This window comes from Triturus cristatus, chromosome 1_2 (genome assembly GCF_964204655.1).
Source record: "Triturus cristatus chromosome 1_2, aTriCri1.1, whole genome shotgun sequence".
Classification (NCBI taxonomy): Eukaryota; Metazoa; Chordata; class Amphibia; order Caudata; family Salamandridae; genus Triturus; species Triturus cristatus.
Genome location: NC_140580.1, coordinates 485,172,255 through 485,193,632, shown reverse-complemented (window position 1 = coordinate 485,193,632; position 21,378 = coordinate 485,172,255). Strand labels below are relative to the sequence as shown.

The window sequence follows — 21,378 nt, the reverse complement described above, 5'->3', positions numbered from 1 at the left end:
TTCTCTGCTCACAAATAGAGGGGAGTATTTCAAAGGTACACAGGTGGCCAAAGGAAAATTGTGGAGTTTTGTTTCCTAACACCCAGTGTACAAAACCAAGGAAACAGAAACAAACAGTGCTTGAAAATGGTCCCAGATAGGTAAATCCCAAATGACATAAAATCATCAAACCCCGGGGACATTTCTGACATCGACTGATAGACCTAGACGTCCCATTGAAAGCCAATTAAGTGGGTTGCCGGGCAGGGGATAGCTTTAAATTGGGTAGTTCTGCCTTCTTGACTCTGGCCAAACATGTCTGCCTTTTTCTGCCCTCCTTGCCTATCCTGTACTCTTAATCTGCCTTTTTCTCTTTTAATTTTCAGTTTCTTACATCTTACCCAGGGTTGGTTAGATATTTTGTAGATCTATGGGGTTCTTTTCGCTCTTCAACCCTACTGTTTTTATTTATCTGCCTTTGTTCATTAAGTTGTGCTTGATCGGAAGAACGCAGTCTGAGTTCAGGACTCTATGGAGTTCTCAATAAAATCTAGGGAGGTGAGTGATTAACACAAACCTAAACCATGCAAAACCAAGAGAGAAAAACAGATAAAACATGAGCTTAAGCAAACAAAAAGTTTTTATTTGAATAGCCAAAATGGCATATCTCAAACTATACTTTTCATCCATGAAGTAATCAAGAGGTGAAAGACTTTCTGAGAAGCTGGATCCTAAAGTGATTGAATAGCCTGCCATTGATAGAGATCACAAAAACACCGTGAACAATAGTTCAGGATGTGGAGGTAGGAAGGAGGTAAGAATAGCGATTAATTGCTGGGTTTCAACATCCAAATTCAAAATTCAAAATGGGAGTGGGGAGTGAGAATGGGAGTGACTTTAAAAGGTTCAAGAAAACATGTGTTTTTCCACATGTCAGTTACTCTTAAGCCTTTGTTTTAGATTCTCATTTTTTATGCTTATTATGCTTTTCTTTGAGTTGCAAATTAAAAATGTTGTTAACCACTCACATGAAAATATATGTAATTCATGATAATATGACCATTTTGCCCATTTGTGAACCAAAACTATAAATTTACTACAAGCAAATTTCGTTCCACATTTCAAGCTTTGCGGAGTTGGCAGTCATGTCCACCACCAGGGTAGATTCCTTTCGGAAACTTAGTGGAATGTGACGGAGTTTATATTTTTATAAATTATTAATGTGGAAATACTAAAATATAAAGTTACATACAATTATCTCCTCAAGTTAACTGTGCATTAAATAATGTAAATATATTAATTTGATTATTCAATTAGTTATTTATCAATTTTTAAATATGAATCTTTGAACAATAATAATCCTCACTAACTTTTGTATTTAATATTTAGTAAGCCATGTAAAGTTATATATTTAATGAATCGAGTTTATTATTACATTTACAAAATAAGTATAATTATATATCATTTTAAGATTTAAAAAATGTGTATAATTTTAAATGTTGACCTAATTTAATTTATTCAATATCAATATCAGTTCCTAATATGCGTTGCTTCAATTTGTTGCCTCAATTGCCTTCTATGGGGGTGTCTTGCAGGATTAGTTGTTGGCCAAGTGTGGTGTTTGACTTAATGCAAGGCAGGGTGGCAGTGCACTTGAGACTGTTTTGACATGTTTCGAATGTAGTAACTTTGAAAAAATATTTTGTGGATTGCAATTGGCATACTATTTTGTGGTGTATGTTTTATATGGTTAAGATCAATGGGGTCACCCTGTATCCCTCGGAACCTGGGTTAATAGTTATAAAACTACAAGTGGTTCAGTTGGGTTAGTACCACGGGGTAATGGTTCAGAATGTGATTATTCCTTTTAAAGAAATAACCAGGTTCTGAACCAGTACCCCGTGGTACTTACCCAATTGAACCACTTGTATGTTTTATATGAGTATGTCATTACCAAATCTGTCCTTCCAATCACACTCATTTAATAGTAATTATTGCTCATTTGTCCACCACTCTCCTTGGCCCCTCCAATTTTTTTTTCTTATTGTTATAGTTGTGTGATTGGAATCTGTGCATTGAAAAATAGGATATCTGGAGGTCTACACCTTATAAGTTTGAGAATTGCAGTTTGCAATATGTGATTATTCATACTGTAGTACAACTTTATACTACAAAATGATAGCCTGATTCAAAAACTCTTTTTGTAGTATAAAGGGATAGCCACCAAGTGTTGGCTCTCTCGTTCACCATATTTAGAGTGCATCAACATCAAACCCCTGTGTAATCTAGGGGCCGTATCACAGCAACAGTGCATTTTCCCTCTTTACACCAGGTGAACCTTTTAAAAAGTGCGCTCATTCCAAACTAAGAAAACGCGCTGTATAAGGATGAATGTGCTGAGGGCAGTGCATTCATGTGAAAAACGGAGAGGCTTCTTTGAAGCCGCTCTGTGTTTAACAGTGCAAACGGGGGGGGGGAGCCTAGCGCTTGACCAAGATGGCCACGTGAGCTCTGAGCTCCCGAGACCCTCGCGCCCTCCGTCGACTATCCTGTCTCCAATCCTGTCTGTATGCATGGCATCGTGTAGATGACCTGTCAGGGAGGCGATTGATGCTACCCGCAGTCGAATCGCCCACCGGGAACCGGAGTTAAGCATGGCGGAAGATTGCGGCCTATCTCCGAGGGATGCCAGGGGCTAGAGTTGGCAGGATGCCCGACTTCTAGTTGAACAACAACGGCCAGGCGAGGTGTGAACTGTCGGATGGAGGTCCCCGTCCTGTCACTTTCTCTCCCTTTGTCTGCCCTGCCCCTGGAGAGCTCTTGGTGGCTTTATTATCCTTTGGACGCTCTACATGCTACTCTGGCGGCCCATTGCAGAACTGATCACTCCTGATTCCTCTCGTTGAGAGGGGGCCGTCTTATCTGAACCGACCCGCTTGGCACCAACCATGTCGGGCAAAGCAGAGGTGGATCGGCTGAAGCCTAAGTCTACCAGGCGGGGAGCCTATACTCAAGTCAATAATATGGACCGCTATGCTCTGCAGAAGGGATCACCGAGTGGGTCGAGCCAGTTGCCGGATACCCAGAAGGAGGCCTCGCCCTTGGCCCCGGAGCTCTCGCTGCAGGATGTCATGGGCGCGCTCGAAGGGATGCAGACCTCGATTGGGAGACAGTTTGATGCCCTGGCGCATAAGGTGGATGCCATTTTGGTGGATGTTAACCTGATCCGTGCGGACTTGGGCAAAACGAATGAACGGGTCAAAACCCTGGACCTCAAGACCACGGGCCTCGCCGATGATGTCACGGAATTGCAGACCGAGGTTCGTAAGCTGAGGACAGAGAGTGATCTCGCCGCCCGCCGGCTGGAGGACTTTGAGAGCCGGGCCAGGTGCAACAACGTGCGCGTTATCGGGGTCCCGGAGTCCTCGGATGAGGCTTCGGTTGACCTGCTCGTCGAGGACTTGGTGCTTAACCATCTGCAGCCTAAGGGTCTTGGAAAGTTCTTTGCGGTTGAAAGGGCCCATAGAGTGCCGGGTGGGAGGCCCAAGGTGGGAGCCCCACCGAGGCCGATTGTCGCCCGGCTCTTTCATTTTCGAGATCGGGACGCTATCCTGCAAGCATCGAGGGTGACGGGCCCGGTCCCCTTCCAGAACGCGTCGGTGAATTTCTATCCGGACTTCACCCAGCAGGTGCAGAGGCAGAGACAAGGCTTTCTGGGGGTGAAGAGGCGACTTCGGGAGAGGGATCTGAAGTATGCCATGCTCTTCCCTGCCAGACTACGTGTGGTGTACGAAGATCGGACATTCTTCTTTGAGTCTCCTGCCATGGCCGATGAATGGCTGGACGCTTTGCCCCGGCGGCGGCCGGGAGAGGACACTGCCGCGGATGGGGAAAATGGCCAGGATTGGGCAGGGCTGATTTTTCGGAGCCGGTCTGACTCGATTTGACTTTATATGATGACTTGATCAGAGTGCAGTATATGCGGAGGGTTGCGGGAGGACGAGGGGAGCTCTTTCCTCCCTTAGGGTGCTTTTTGTAGATTTTGGGTTTTGTAGGGCGACAGGCACACTGCAAGTTGGGGGGGCTTTGTAAGCTGCAGCAGGGGTGCAGGGTGGGGGGGATGGTTGGGATTTCGGGGTTGTTGTTGGGGGGTCTGTTTCTGCAAGGCGTAGTGATCATCTTCGGAATTGTCCCATGGTGGCTCTTCGGGGGGGGGTGGGCCTCCTTGTGGTTGGGGATGGGGGGTAGAGGTTTAAGTGTTATTAGCTGGAATGTTAATGGTTTGGGGGATCGCATTAAGCGCGGGATAGTCTTGCAACACTTGAAACGGTCAATGCCAGATGTTGCCCTCCTGCAGGAGACACACCTTATATGTAACACGTGTTTTGCTCTTAATAGGAAGGGTTACAAATTCATAGCTCATTCGGGTTTCTCCTCCGGGTCTAGGGGTGTGGGCATCCTTGTCAGGGCCTCGTTACCATTTGAGGTGGACTCCACCGTTGTTGATGATAGGGGGAGGTTTGTGGCGGTGGCGGGGAGGTGGGAAGGTAGAACTTTGGTTTTAGTTTCGGTTTATGTCCCTCCAGCCCTGCAGGCCTCCACGTTTGTAGATCTGGGTAGGGCCTTGCTGGATCTCCCGGGGGGTATGTTAGTGGTAGGGGGGGACTTCAATGCTGTTGGCTCTGGACTGCTGGATAGGTACCCGCCCAGAGACACAGGGGGGGCTCAGAAGTGGCTTCCAGACTTCCTAGACACACTCGGCCTGATAGACTGCTGGAGGCTCCGACACCCCACACAGCGTCAATACACCTTCCACTCTGGGGCGCATGGTAGCCTTTCTAGGATTGACTATTTGCTCACTTTGGCTGTGCACGCCCCCTTGGTGTCTGAGGCCAGGCACATGGCGCGTGGCATATCGGACCATTCGCCAGTGTGGATCAGGCTGGATGTCGGCCGGGAGGGAGGGGGAAGGGTGGCTCCTATCAACCCCTGGTACTTTCGAGATTCCAAGATGCGCAGCGCACTGGTAAAGACAGTAGATAATTTTTTCAAGGATAATCAGGGGTCCGTGGACTCGGCAGTGTCGCTCTGGGAAGCATTTAAGACCGTGCTGAGAGGGGAGGCCCTCTCACTTGTAGTGGCGGCCAAGCGGCGGAGAGATGGCGAGGTTATGCAGGTGGAGGAGGAGATCGTGGCTTTGGAGGGAGCGCTAGAGGAGGAGGTAACAGCGGCCTCACTGCATGAGCTGAGCTTGAAGCAAGCCGAGTATAAGGACCTTGTGACAAATGCCGCTAAGACCCTCAGTAGGGAACAGCAGGGCCGCCTGTATGATGTTGGTGATAAGGCCGGGAAGCTCTTAGCTTGGCTGGATAAAAAAGAACGGGTTAATAGAGTAGTGCCGGAGCTGATGGGAGAGGGGGGAGAGGTGATTGTGGAACCTGAGGGGATTGTCCAATGTTTCTCGGACTATTTCCGTAAGGTTTATGCCTCAGTGTCGGATAGGCCGCCCGAGGACTCGTGTGACCTCCTGCGGGATATCGCTCTGCCCTGTCTTTCTGCTGTAGATAGAGATGATCTTGATGGAGACTTAACGGTCGATGAGGTGGCGGGAGCTATTCGCGCGCTGAACTCGGGCAAGGCCTCGGGCTCGAATGGCTTGCCGATTGACCTGTATAAACTGTTCCCGGATAAGGTGGCCCCTCACCTGCGCGCCATGTTCGTGGAGGCGCGGGGGAGTGGGACCCTCCCGTTGGACCAGAGGCTGGCGACAATTGTTGTGATACATAAAGATGGTAAACCCCGAGATAAGTGTGCCTCATATAGGCCCATATCACTCCTCAACGCCGAGCCGAAGATCCTGGCTAAAATCCTGGCGGGCAGATTGGTCAGGGTACTTGGAGACTTGATTCATCCTGATCAATCCGGTTTTATTCCGCATCGCAACACCGCGTTGAACCTTCGGCGCCTTCATGGGGTGATCGCCAGGGCTGGCACGCTGCGAGAGTCGGCTATTGTGGCGTCTCTTGATGCCACGATGGCCTTCGATACGGTGGAATGGGAGTATTTGTGGGCTGTGCTAGCCAAGTTCGGCTTTGGCCCTGGTTTTGTGAGCTGGGTTAGGTTGCTGTATGAGGGACCCCTTGCGAGTGTGGTGGTAAATGGCCGGGCATCGACTCCGTTCCGGCTTGGGAGGGGGACTCGGCAGGGCTGCCCCCTGTCGCCTCTGTTGTTCGCTCTTGCTCTTGAACCTCTGGCGGCGTGGATACGCTGGCACCCGGATATACGTGGCCTTCGGTGGTCGCCCGAACACGAGGACCGCATTTCGCTATATGCTGATGACATCTTGTTGTACCTTGCCTCGCCCAAGAACTCACTCATAGTGGTCTGTGACGTTCTTACGTCCTTCGGTAGGAATTCAGGTCTCGTCATCAACTAGAGTAAATCGTATTTATACGTCCTGAGTGGTGAGGTTCTGCCGGTCCCGCGAACTTGTTCGATCCAGATTGCTCAGCAGGGCTTCGTGTACCTGGGGATCTTTATCTCCATGGACCCCGCCCTGCGGTATGAGAGAAACCTGCTCCCCCCCCTGGCGCGCCTGCGGCGGGATGTTGAGGGCTGGCGGAGGCTGCCGCTCTCCCTCGTCGGGCGCGCTGCCTTGTTCAAAATGATGTCTCTTCCCCGGTTCCTCTACGCATTGCAAAACACTCTAGATTGGGTGCCGGCCAAGTACTTTCGGGAGGTCGAAAGCCTCCAACGGACGTTGTTGTGGGATGGGCGGCCGCGGATAGCGATTGCTAAATTGACGCTTCCATGGTATGACGGGGGTATTGCGCTTCCAGACATCCGACGCAATTACTGGGCCACCCAGTTGTCCGCGATTAACCACGGTTTCTATGGCCCGGCCCTCAGCTCTGGTTATGCCATGGACAGATGGTTGTTGCGCGGGGGAAACTATCTTAGAGCGTTGTATTCGCGGTCCCTCGACTCATCCCTCAAGGGGCCCACTGGGGTGGCGGTGCGTGTATGGAAGATGGCGACTGACTCTCTGGGCTGGAAGGATAGGCTCACCCTAGCAGCCCCGTTGTTCGAATCTGAAAGGTTGGGTAGGCTTTGGCATACGAAAGGGTTTGACAAATGGGACTTGATCGGCATCTCCAGGGTTGGAGATATGCTGATTAAGGGTAGGGTGAAGTCCTTTGAAGAGTTGCAGAAGGAGTACGAGTTGGGGGCGTCTGAGTTTTTCCGATATGTTCAGGTGCGTCATGCCCTGCGGTCAGTCCTCGTGGAGGGTGAGAAGGTGCCTGAGTCCTCTCCTTTGGAGGACCGGATCCTTGATGGCCATATGCCGGAGAGCACGATCTCGCTCATCTACAAGAAACTGATAAATGTTCGGGCTGATTTGCTACTGGGGCTGCGGGACCAGTGGACTAGGGACGGACTCGAGTTGGATGATGAGGACTGGCAGTCTGCTGTTTCCTCTCCTAAGGAGGTTGCGATCCCGTCGCGTCTGAGGCTGGTGCAGCTCAAGATCCTGCATCGAGTGTATGTGTAAGTGTATTTTGGAGGCGAGTCCATGCGGTGATGGGGGAGGTGACGGGCATTGCTATGCAGCCGGAAGCGCGGTGTTGTCTCCTGAATGTCTGGGGGCCTACTGACCATGATGAGGCACAGACCCAGTGGGTGACCCTGGGTAACATGGTTGCTAAGAGGGACATCGCGCGCTTGTGGGGTTCCGGGGGGCCCCCCACGTTAACCGCGTGGAAAGAAAATATGGACTGGAGTATGCTCAGGGAGAAGACAGTCTATTGCGCCAGAGGCCGCCCTCGGAAGTGGCATGCCCTCTGGGGGCGGTGGAATGAATACAGGGGGGGAATATGTCTTGCCCCTGATCTGGATCCTCCCGAGGAACAGCTTTCTTCTTGACCTTTCCAGCTCAGTATGCAGATGTGATGGTTAATTGACTTCTTGGGCCTCTGCTTTTCCCCCTTTTTCCTCTTATTATAGTACTGTGACTGTTAGACGATTGGGGTCCGGCTCCCCCTGAGGGGCTACCACCGTGGGCATTCAGTGTTGTTGCCTTGCTGGGGTTTGTTGTGTGTTTGTAATTATTAAAAATGGAACCTTCTCACTGCTCCTTCAATGTACTGTGGACGATTCTTTGTATTCTCCTATCGAAGCTGCCGAACCTCCGGGTTGTCGGCTGAATAGCTGTGTCCAGACTCTTGAAGAAATAAAGGTTTTTAAAAAAAAAAAAAAAAAACAGTGCAAACGGGAACCCACCTGCACTTTGAAGGGGCATTAGAGTTGCTGCAGTGAGGGACTGTACACGCCTGTAAGGGGATGTCTGGGGCGTTCCATGGGACCCCCTTCCTCCCCTCCAGAGGGCTGCCATCAGGGGCGCACTGAGAGGGCCTGTCAGTTCGCCTCCTGACAGCTTCTTTGCCTCTGCACCTGCATCTATAATATGTCAAAGGGATTTCCTCATTTGCATGAGGCCACACCACCATTCAAATGAGGGCGCGCCCTCTGATGATAGCGCTGGCGCTTTATGTGCACCACCGCTATTGGTATTACAGAAGGGAATGCACAAGTGTCTGCGGCCCCTTCTATAATACCAAAGTGACTCGGGCAGAAAAGCGTGTGCAAACACCTGTTGCGTCCCAGGGCGCTTCCTTAATACAGCCCTAAGTAGGATGGATGGGACATCCCCCATCTCTATATAAATAAATATAGTTTGTACTTTTAGTTTATTCATTTTTTGGAAGCCTTTTACACAAATGTACAGTACTCATTCATAGTAGTTGTATGTACATTTGGGAGCAGGCTTACCTTTTGTGGCACAGCCACTATCTAAAGTCATGTTACTATCTGAATTAAACTTTGATAGGATGAAGCACTGATATGCACCTTCCAAACTCCCAACAACTTCCTCCACACTTTCCACTTTGTAGGTATAGCAGAGGCAGGAGTTTCATCTAGCACATGGTAAAATCCTGCAAGTGCTTCCACCTATGGCATTCCAGGGTAAAATGGAACCATCCAATCTTATGCATGGTGCAGGAGCAGCTGGGAGGAAGAGTCATGGCAGTAAGTCATGCCAGTTGAGTGGTTACAGTTGCCCATCATTTTCTCTAACCACCAGCCTGTATAAATCCATTGGTGCACTGTATGAGTTGAAGTAAATGTAAGCCTCCTTCAGGAACCCTGGATTCCCTGATGCCCAAAAGAAGGACCAGAGTACCTGTCTCTCATTGAAATATGAGCTGTTGTAATTGGGTGCTGCCTCTTCAATACCCCGGATTTTTGCTTTTCAGATCACCTGGTTGTTGGACTTTTTACTGTGGGTGAGTCTCACTACTTGTGCCTCACCCATGACAATCACATGGCATACGGACTGTGTGTTTTTACCACCAGTGTCCACCTTTTAAGATAAGGCCACCTCAATGCAGAAAGGGTAAGGGCACTTGGCTGGTTATACATGAATTTGTGTGCACATGCACATGTGTTTGGGCGACTGTCATGAACAGCCCTATAAGAGCACACAGGTAGCCTGGTGCAATGGGGACTCTACAGGATTACCTGTGATATGCCTTATAAGGGTTCTGTACACTGATAGGGCAAGTCAGTGTGCTTTACTTTTTTGCCTGCAGTGGCACCCCATAATACACATAGAGAGATAACTGCCTTAGAGTGTAGTTTCACACCTTGTTGGACTACAAATATCATTGATGTCTCGAATTGGAGTATAACCTGTGCAATAACAATGAATATAGATCTTCCAAAATGATAACTGTACAGTACAAACTTATAGATCATCCACAGTTTTCATATTTCCCTGGATCAGCTCAGTATCAGTGCAGAGGTCTTGTGTCACCTTGCTGTGCCCAGAATATGACATTTTCTTCAGCAGCAGAAACAAAGGTGGCCCACACAAATGGGGCAATTGGCAGTACTTCTCTCAGCTCTTGAGGAGGAAAGGGATGTGGTGAAATGATCTATATCAATCACCCAGCTGTCACACTGTATCAGGAATGGGCTTGCTCAAGCCCACTGTACAAAGGAGTGTGCCCAGACAACTGGAGCCAACACCCAGGTGGCTTCCTTTGAAATTCCAGAGGGCAAGTCGCTGGCACTGATATCAGTAAGGGGTGGAGCTGCCACCCTATGAGCTGATGGGACCAGTGGATCATGGATGACACCATCTTGCACTGTCCCAGCATGCTGTGCAGGAGGGTTAGGAAAGGGGTGGAGAGGTGATATTACACCCTAGGATTGACCTGGGGTGCCTGGCTTCTTGAACCTTCCTCTCCGCTTTAAAAAATCCTGTACAAGGGGAAGACTTTCTCTTGCCAGTGGATTTCTCTATGTTTTGCTGCTGGATCCTGGGACCATCATGGAGAATTAGTAGGAGGAACCCCTGACCAACAGACCAAGGACTCTGCCTAGTTGACCCCAGGACCAGTGGGCCTCCCCAAGGGCCAGTGAGGCTGGCCTCCTTAGACCCCCTGAGGACCAGTTGGGGAAAAGCCTTGAACTTTTCTACTCCAAGAAACAAGGACCCAGAGGAGAGCTGGTACAGGGAGGCAGGAAGTCCAGCATTTTGAGATCTGCACTTCTTTGGAGGTGAGGACGGTTTCTGCACCTGCCCATGGTGGTTAGAGTTCGCCTCCAGGAGTAGGAAGGACCCAGGATTGTCCAAATCAGCCAAAACGGTCCTGAGTGATGGCATTTTAATGTTTCGTAACATTTGACTCCTTCCTGCCATGGAGCATGTAGGTCTCTGCAGCAAGGCCAGTGAAATTCCACCAAGATGGGCAAGGGCGTAAAAAACCTGCAGGTTTCATTGAGGGGGAGAGGACGTGCATGGGGCCCACTCCCCATTTCGAAGTTTCGCCTGGGTACCACTTCCCCTGGAGGATCCTTGTTCCCACGGTTGAGACCCCATCCCCAGACCACCCAGTACCCATCAGTGCGGGGCAGCATCATTGCACTTCCCCAAAGCTACAACACTTCGTTGAGCACCGTCACCTTCAACAATGAGAAAATGGGAGGGGCCCAGGAACCCATCCCTGCGCCTCAGAGAGGAGTCAGAGTGCTGCTGTTCTACCCCACGGTGCCAACTCGACCCGTTGCCTATGCCTATGACATGGGGGAGCGGGAAGGACAGCCACCCCGTGCATGTCTGTCCGCAGAAGCATGCAGACAGATATGAAGTTGCCGGCTCCCGCTGCACCATGCTGGAGTGCTGCCAGGGCTGGGACCCGGCGAGGGAAGCAGGAAGTGGGCTCCGCAAGCTGTCCTCCAACTGTCCTCCAGCGAGGAGGCCATTCACAGGGTGCCCGACTGGGAACAGGCACCCCTCTTGAAATCAGGATCTGGCGTAAGGCTGCAGAATTAAAAGATAAGCAAATGGAAAACCTGACGTGGCTCTCCCTGGTGCAGCAAGAGAGCCGCTGCTACAATATTCAATTACCTGCTTGAAATCACCTCATAATGTCTTGTGGGGCCTTGTCATTTTGGCCACATTTCCACCTATATCTCCCTTTGTGGTGGACCCAGGACAACGGGACTGCCACCAACCAACTCAGGAGGATACCGCCTGTTCTCTACATGGAACGCCTGAGTCCCCTACTAAGTTGTGGGGGCTCCAAAATTATCACCTCCCCATAACTTCCTTTATGTCACTAAGCAATCCAAAGGCTGGATCATTACCTTTGCAGACTGGTGTGTTATGCCTCTAGGGGTCTTGTGTCTGGTAACATTCATGAGGGCCTGGAAGGCCATAAAGTGCTTTTCTGCTATGCAAGGTTATCTCAATGTGATGCCCTCTAGGGTTTGTTTTCATGTTTGCAATGTGGAATAACATGTATAAGAAACACACAAACACAGGGTTCTGTAATGACAACTGCTTTATTGGTTCCCAATAATTATTTCAAATGTTTTATTGAGGACTGCAACAATGACAATGATTCTACAAAAGGTATCTTAATGTGTTTGATGACAAAATGAAATGATTAATCTCACTTGATATGATTGGGTGACCCCTCTAGGGGGTGTACCAATAACTATACAATGTAATCTATGGTATGTTCCATCTGCCAATGTCCATATTTGCAACTTTCTGATGTCTGCCGCTACCGCCGCCTCTCCCTCTTCGTCCGCTTCCAGGGCAGGAAGCAGGGTGCAGAAAGCACCCGGCTCCCAGCCTCCCAATAGCCAAACACAATGCTGCAAAGCAGCCATGTGATTGGTCTGAGCACTGTGGATCAGCGCTAAGCCAGAGAATGGGAGGTGGGGCATGTTCTCCATGCAGGCTGTAATGCAGCCTGCATGGAGAACATGCAAAGTGTGCATGACAGTTTGACTGGTCAAAAAGCATTCTGCGCACTTGGAGTGGGCAATCCACTCCTCCCCTTCACAATGCAGGGCAACCCCGCCCATACCCAGCTGTGGAAGTTATTATCATTCTATTATTCCCTTTTGACCTGCTCAGTGGGGGGACGGTCCTCCGCCTTAGCGGAGGAGTCGCCACTGCATATTTGTAAATTATTGCTCAGTTTTTTGTAGTGTGTGTGTAATAAATGTACTTCTCCCTTTTCTAAAGAAAAAGTAATTGCTGGACAATCATGTAGTGTCTGTTATTATTGTGTGCCAGTGATTGATGATTATTAGCCCATGCTACCTCCATTGAGTAGGCCTTGAACTGCTCCACTTCGCTACCCTGTGAAAGTTAAGTGCTACAATCGGGTGTTCAGTTTCCAGTAAGGACAATTGTAGACCTATCACTTGTTCAGGTCACACAACTCATAACCCAATTTCTTACATGAGCAGTCCATAGAATTAACCTCTACAAAATTCCCTCATCCCAAGAGGTGTACAAGCAAGCCCAGGGATGTGCCCAGGTCTACCCATCATGTTGTTCATAGGCACAGCCTGCCCACCTTCTAAATAAGGAAAGCTAGCTACCTGTGTCTTTAACAAGTCATTGTGGGACATAAAACTGATCACATATCACATACAACACGATTATTAGGTAAGAGTCTAAGTTATTTTTGGAAGTCTAAGGGAGTTTAGAATGCCATTAAGTGCAAATGGTAACAGTTTTTATTACTACTACCTTTAAGCTGTCAAATATTGCTAGCATTTTAGCACAACTGCTCCCTGCCAAACTCACTGCAAGTTTTTAAGCCACATGTTAAATTAGATAAATAATACATATATACACAAAATCAGTTCTAAAAACTTGGATTTTCATACAAGATTTTGAAAATTGAGAGTCTCTTCCATGTTTTGCTTGCCAGGGAGAGATCAGAAAAGTGCCATATCAACGGAAATATAACATTCACCTGCTTCCTTCATAACTCAGGCTGCCGAGCCCGTGCACACTTCTTTGCACCATAGTGCAACGATGTCTGTGTACGTTTAGTAAGGGTACCCCTCAAGGACAAGATACTGTGCTTAGGCTAACTTAAACTTTTCCCGCTTCGGAGCTGTGCTGTATAGTGCAGAACACAAGCAAAGTGGAAAGTGTTTGGGCAAATAAAATAATTTCTCCTTTTTAACGCCTGATTTAAAGTGACATTCATTTTTGGTGCAAAACCCTCTATGCGTATGTTAGTAGATGAGGTGTGTAACAAAAACCATGAGTGGCCACATACTGAGTAATGCAAAACAGCGATTTATACATTACTTTCAGCCAACTTTCTAGAGTGTTCGAAATTATATCTAACATAAAACATTTTTGCTCAAGTTGCTTTATTTTTGTGATGCAAACAAAGGACAAAATGGTTCCTAAGTCTAGCCCTGAGAGTTTTTCTTCGCAAACTAATATGCTTGCAACTCAGTGAGCAGCCAAATATGTTGATATGGGAGTAATTAATCTAAACTGTAGTGATTTTAATGCATAGGAGTACCAGCAGAAAGTGATCAATAAACTTAAAGCATAACAGGGAATACATTTGGTATTTTTTATGATTAAATTCCCCAAATACACTGATTTTCATAGAATCTATGAATAAATGCCTTCAAACTTCAGTAAAAGCATCACCACTGGTCTCGATGGATAATGGCACCTTATTTTCACGTCTTTCTTTCTATGGAATCGCTAGGCAATCCTATGGCCTGCCAAGCATGTTCAATAGGATGTGTAGATTACTCTCAAGATACTATGAGGTATGGAGAGACGAATATGAAGACCTTTCACAAGCTCCACACTGCCATCAAACCCAACACATTGGATAAAGCAGCCATCCTCACTATTTACTAAATTGGTTAGCTCTGACTGGTAGGCAAAATGCAGAAATCAAGATCGGTTTGGCTTGATTCTGGTCCATCTGCAGCACTAGGTGCCCTATTACGATTCGGTCAAAAAAAGGCTCTGATCGCCAGTCGTATTCCTTTCTGACCACCTCATTATGATGAATATGGTCAGAAAGGAACCCGAACTGTCATTCCGACTGGCTTCAGATGGGCTCGGAGAGCCGGTCCGCCAGTTATAATGCGGCCAGTAATACAATGGGCAGCTATTTCTGCCCTTGGGATTACGATGTTGGGTTTCAGCAGCCTTTCCGTGCTGGCCTTTCTGACACAGAAAGGCCGTTAGAACTCGACTTTGGGGATGCCAGCATAGCCCCCTTGGGTGCACTGCCAATGGCTGGAGGCCGAGGGGGCACCTATGGTGCACCCCTGTTGATCCCTGCACCCTGTGGCAGGCACCTTGAGGAGCCTGCCACGGGTTCAGGGATTAACTGCATCTCCTATTTTACAATGGAAGCATACATTCTGGCCGGAATACAGACGCCCATTGTAAAGTATAAGAATGCGACCGAACAGTGTTCCGTTGCATTCTAATTAGTGGGTCGGACTGCTGACCGGGTGTCAGTCGGTCCCATGACCGAGACGATCACATTGTGTTAGGGCCCTCTATCCGGAGGCATGAAGAGGAGATGAGAAGTCAGTATGAAGAAACTAATGATTTATTCTTGAAAACTGAAAATATTTACTGATGTGTGGATTTTTTAATGATTTTAGAATATGCTTGAAAGAAACGTATTTGGATAAGTCTGTGTTGGACTCGGCCCTTTTTGCAGGGTCATCCCTGAACTTTTTGCTTTCGTCCTAGCCTTTTTCTGACATGGTGTTGGATGGTTTTAGAACTCTGGGCACTTTAGCACTGCTTTCCAGTGTAAAGTGTGTGTGCTCTCTGTGGTAAACATGATAAGATTAGTCTAAACCTGTTTGGCATATTTAATTTACCTGTCAGTCCCTTGTAAAGTAGTATCTCAGGTACCCAGGGCCAGTAAATGAAATGCTACTGGTGGGCTTGCAGCGCTGATTGCGCCACCTACCAAAGTAGCCTTTCAAACCTGTCTCAGGCCTCGGCCATTGCAGGGCCTTTGCACGCAGTATTACTGCCGCTGTAACGTGACACCTAAAGAGTGTGCCACGTCTGTGAACCCCCTTTTACTGCATGTCAGTCACCCCTAAGGTAGGCCCTAGCTAGCCCTATGGGCAGGGTGCATTGTAGGTAGTAGGTAGGACATGCACCTTAAGTGGGTGACATGTCCAGGTAGTGACCAACAGCCATCTTGATTTTTCACTGCTGTGAGGCTGCCCTCTCATAGGAATGCACTGGGGATTCCCTGATAAGTGGTTCAGTGGTAATTCCTGATATGAGAAGAGGAGCAGCGTGGTCAAGTTTGGCATGATTGGAGTTATAATAATCTATGATGCGCAATGGTGTGCACAGATTTATTATCACTATTTTGGAATGCCACTTTTAGAAGTTGACATTTCTGTGTGCTATGTGTCTGCCTGCTTGATGTGTATTGCATGTCTGGCTCTGGAGTGACAGGGTCTGGTGAGGTTTGTGGCTCCAGGGAGGGCAAGGTGAGTCAGCGCTAGGCTGAATAGGAGATCTGCATTTGGAGTAGTGGGAGGAGTAGTCCCCTGACCCTGAATAGGTCTGTGCCTGCATGGATGAATGCTGTCTCCGCCCCCCTATAGAGTGTCTGATGACCGAGCCCCCACCTGACAAAGGAGGGTGTGAGCACTGTACACAAAGTGCTCCACTACCCCCCAGACACAGTTAAAACTGGTTCCCAAAGCCCTGTGCCAAGGACAGAACAAAGGAAAATGTCCTATAAATATCGGGGCTGTGACCCCATGAAAAGTGTGCTCCCTTGTGCGACTTGGGGATACTTGCTGCTGCTGGGCCCCAGCTGGAACAGCCACATGGGACTGCCTCCCTGCTGGAGGGCCCTGTGAGGTGGCCTGCCTGGCCGCAGCTTTTTGCCCTGGAACTTTGGGATCCCAGCGCCTCGTAAGTGCTGTATCTATCTCCCTGGACAGGAGGGACTTTTGTGGCCTTCAGCGCTGGGCTGCGACGTGTCTGGAGGTGCTCTCGGTGTGGGGATTCCCCGTGCTTCCAGGAGAAGCGGGAGCCTACCCCGCATTGCGATGTCTACGGAAGTGAAGCGGGAGCCTACCCCGCTGTTGTGTGCCCTGCAGCGTGGTGCTGCATTCAGTGGGAACCTCAGTGTGGGGATTCCCCCGTGCTTCGAGGTAAAGCGGGAGCCAACCCCGCACTACCGATGCTTGGTGGAGTGGGACCCCACCCCGCACTTGTGTTTATTTAAAGGCAGGAGCCTACCCTGCACTTTTGAGCCAGAGACAGAGCGAAACTGCCACTACCAGTGACCCGGAAGCCGGGCGCCTGCTGCCTGACTGTGGGTGGGGGCAGCTGCAATGTGGGGCCATTTGTTTTAGATAAAGAGGAAGGGGTGAGGTGTACCCCCCCGCCCCCAGTGCATTACGCACGTTGGTCTTGCTGCCAAGGCAGCCAGTGGGCCCATGTAAGAGCCCCGACATTTGGGACAGAGGGCATTTGAGCCCAAGAGAAGGCCAGTTGGCCTGGGGGTCATTTTGGGTGCCTGTGTGTACCGGTAGGGGGCAAGGCCTTAAAGGAAGGCATAATGCAGTTATGCCAAAGGTGATGTATGCACCTCGTGAGTGTTACTACGGTGCACTTCAGTAATGTGATTTATGCATAATGTGTTTATGCCTAATGGGCTGCATACATAATGCGTGTATGTTGCTAGTGTTAATGCTGAGTTCATTATTTTAACAGTGGTTACTGGATGTGTTATGTTTACTACTTGTGTTTTGTGATGATTCTGACAGTGGCCCGATTGGCCCTGTCATGTATATAATCCCCTGTAACTTACTACCTGGTGCCCATTGGCTCAGTGTGTATGTGTGATTATGATTCTAATGTGTTATGGATAATACAAAGGCTATTTTTTAATATAACCTTGTGTGGAGTATCTTTTGTAGTGTGCCTAGTGTGTTGCTGCTGTGTGTGTTGAGCAAACCCTTTACACATTGCCTCTGAAATAAGCCTGTCTGCTCGTGCGAAGCTACCAAGGGGGTGAGTAGGGGTTATCTTCAGCTTGTAACTCCCTTGCCCTGACTAGAGTGGTGGTTTCTGCCTGGCTTAGGCGCAAACCCTAGCCAACCAGAAATACCATTTCTAACAGTCTGTTAATATAAAACTGGACAAGCTTGGAAATGTATTTTGTTCAGATTCCATCGCAAAACAGTAGAAATTATTTGTGAATCAAGTGGTCCCACTAGCAAGAATAATTATTCTGTTTTTTAGTCCTAGGTTTTGAATAAGATGCTTCTATTAAAATTCAGTATGAATTATGATTTGTTGATACTGAAAGGTAAAAAGGTTGTAGAAGCAAACATGTTTATTAAACCTAAAAGGTGAGTGGAGGTGGGTTAGAAGATTTCAATAACTACAGAGAAGACTCTGTTGGGGAACCTTGCTTTCTTCAGTATCAAGTCATAATATATACCCATGCTAGCAAATTGCTGAAACATTCATCTAAGAAAGTGAACATTACCACCATTCTTGTGGTGCAATTTTCTTAAAGTATGTAAGGCATGGTCTCCATATATTACTTCATTTTTGAGTTTTGAAACATCTCTCTGGCATTAACTATTCTGTCCATTCTTCATAGGGCTTAAAGTTGCTAGAAAAATGTAGCTTGTTTCTAAATAATACTTATTTCACTGCTTCAAGAATAGTGTGGCGCCGCGGCAAGGGCGACTGACTCCGGAATCTGGGGATCATGGTTCGATCCCCGGCGCCGGATGCAGATGAGCCCAGCGCCATGTGACTCTGGGCAATAGCTTGCTTAATTTTCCCGACGGCCCCCAGCGCCTGGAGACCCTTACAGGTGATTGTTCGCGCTTTACAAATGTGGATTATTATTCAATACAATCCAGGAATAGGAGTGTCTCGTGTCCATCTTCCTCATGAGCTTAGCAAGAGGTAAACAAGCACTATCAAACTGGAACTCTGCCACTTCAGAGATATAATTTCAGAAGCTCAAGCAATGGTTGATGGTCGTTTTGATGAATACAATTTCTTCAAATCCACTACACAACAAGGCTTTTTCTCAGAACTAGTGGGCAGAAGTTGCCATGGGACACTTGTGCAAAATATGAAACCCCTAAGAACAGATCCACTTACACTCTAGGGGGCATACCAACAACAACCGGCGATAATTATCGCTGAGCGCACTTAGCGCTCGGATAATTATCGCCGGCTTGCGCCGATTTTTATCGCTGAGATAGCGTGCTATTAGCAACGCTTATCTCATCAGCGATAAAAATCCTAGCGCTAACTGGCTAACGTGAGATTATCGCGGGAAACCCAGCGATAATCTCACGTTAGCTAGTTGATAGGGACTCACAAACTTAGCCATGATATCCACCTTCCATAGGATATCATGGCTAAGTCAGTCCTGAAGCAGGTGTTAGGAAAGTAGCGATAACAGGTGTTATCGCTACTTTTCCTGACGCTATGCTTCGTAGTGTGGGGCTTGATGATAGGAGAAATGTCGCTTAGCGACATTTCTCCTATCATGTCAGGTCAGGAACGCCCACTTTGCATTTCATTAGAGATGCAAAGCTGGGCGTTAGACATCCCCACGCTAAAGCAAGGTTTCACGCGTTAGCGTGGCCTTGCTAATATAGCGATAAAATTATCGCTGCTTTAGCGCCTCGTTGTAAATATGCCCCTTTATCAGGTGGTGGCAAATGCTTAACCTCTTGTTTAAACCTTTATTTATATACATAGCCCTAAATCTAGCTCCAAGGAATTTAGGAGCTTCCAAATTAAATGAATCAGGAATCTTTGTTGAGTCATTCAAATCATATTACCTCTTTATCTGGTTCACTCGGCTCTCCTGGTTTACCTCAAAGATCCTCAACGTGGCCAAAGGCCTAAATTAAGTCTGTTTTTCAAGATAAGGCACTAGCTCTGGCTGAGGGTGGCCTTTTTTTTGTATTAGCTATTGTTTTCGAAACCCGATAATAGATATTGTCCTAAGGCTTTAAAACATAACAAATAATTCTCAATATTCAGCTCTTCATTTACCAAGCTACTTGGTGTGTATTTTTTTTTTTATCAAGCAAAGTGTTTGTTTAAAAAAGAATCCCACTACTTTTCCCATTTCCTCTGATTATGCCCCTCATTTAGGAAAGCTGGACGATTTTGTGCATTTAAATAAAAATGTTCTTCACATTTCTAATCTTCTTAGAGGTGCCTATGAAAACAAGGGACTTTGCAGAACTGTCTGTATTTTTCTACAACTCTTTAAACCGACCTAAATGTGCTGAGAAGTGTGGAGAGTACATTTAACAAATATATTTGAATCACCACACGTTTCATACTGCTTAGGTGTTTACCACACCTGCATGCGATTTCCCAAGCACCACTTTGACACTTCCTGAGCATGCTTATTTGTGTTAATTGTTACAGTAATGAGTGTGTTTATTGTGCAGTGACAGATCACATGCATTTATACCCGATATTTTCTAGTTTTGTTTAAAAACGTTAGTGTGGAGATTAATTACAACTATATACAGTATAAACACACGCTTACATCGTAATAAACACTGCCCTACCTAATCCTTAAAGCAATTAAACACATATTAGTTACAGCTGTACAGGTTTTTTCACATTAATCAAAAGTGTAACGACCCAAGTGCTTGTTTCCTGCTAGTCCTCCTTTAGCGGGTCTTTGTAACTCACATCTATCACAAGCTCCATATCTCAATAATGATGGTTTAATATACTCTGCACTGGATCTTTGGAGCGTTTGTGACAGAAAAAAAGTAAATTTGCCGAGGATATTTGACGTTTCCCGTTTCCCGTTTCCCAGACATGACATAAACTCACTCAGCCATAACACCTGTTTGAAGGTAAACTCCATGCAGTTTTTAAATACGATTTCTGAATACATTGTGCCAATGAGACCCATCACCATGTGTCAGTACAAGTTTACCCAGACGTTTCTAGGCCTTCTACTCTAAGCATCAGGACCAACCTATTATGCTCAAGAGTGGCCATAGTAGCCAACCGGGGCCGTATAACTGTAAGTGCCCTGAGAGGGCAACCGGCATTTACGCCTCTTTTGTGCATTCCCTGGGGCACTTTGGTATTACAGAAGGGGGTGCAGATGCTTGTGCGTCCCTTTCAGTAATACCGATAGCACTGCTGGTGCACTTGAAGCACCAGCACTACTTCAGGGGGTGTTCCCTCATTTGCACGGAGTTGTGCTCTATGTAAATGAGGGAATTCCTTTGCCTCTGTGCCCACGTTGTAATACCGACATGGGCACAGAGGCAAAGAAGCTCTCGGGGGCGTACTCACAGAGTGCCACCTAAAAGGTGGCTCACTGTGAGTGCGCCCCCTGAGAGCAGCCCTTTGGAGAGGGGAAAGGGGATCCTATGGACTCCCAGACATCCCCTTGCAGGCAGGTGCAGTCACTGACTACAACCGCCTGCAAAGGGGAACTTTAATCCCTTGTAAAAGTGCAGGCGGGTGCCACCTGCACTGTGAAAACACAGAGCGGCTGCAAGCAGCTGTTCTGTGTTTTCACATAAATGCGCTGCCCCACATTTATAACTGGCACCAGCATGTGGGAGACTCCTGCCCCCTCCCTAACCAATAACAGAAAAAATCCCCAGGGGTAACTCTACCCATTTTTGCAGAAGTTCCTGTGTGCTCTACTGTAAACAATCCCACTGTGCCCCTCTCTACCTAACTCCAACATGGCAGAATCTTTCTTCCCCTGTGCCGAGATCTTGTGCCCATGACAGAGGAATGGCCAGGTAAATGAGCAACCCCTCATCTGTGGCCGCTCTAAATGTGTAAGCCGTCAGCTCCTCTCCCACTGGGATTGGACACTGGCTGGCAACGAGGACAAAAGGGAAGCAGACGTAGGTGTTCGCTACATCTGCCAGTGAACATGTAGGCATCCTTTGAAGTTGATTAAGTTCTTGGGCAGAGCCCAGATGGTCATCCTGCCAGGGGAGCAAAAC

The 21,378-nt window shown here is 47.8% G+C and overlaps 1 protein-coding gene across 1 annotated transcript in view; it reads right to left on the bottom strand.

Annotated features, from left to right (window-relative positions):
- The window catches only part of TCERG1L (transcription elongation regulator 1 like), a 1,143,777-nt gene that overhangs the window by 503,729 nt on the left and 618,670 nt on the right, over positions 1-21,378 (bottom strand). The gene's annotated exons all lie outside the window — the stretch shown is intronic.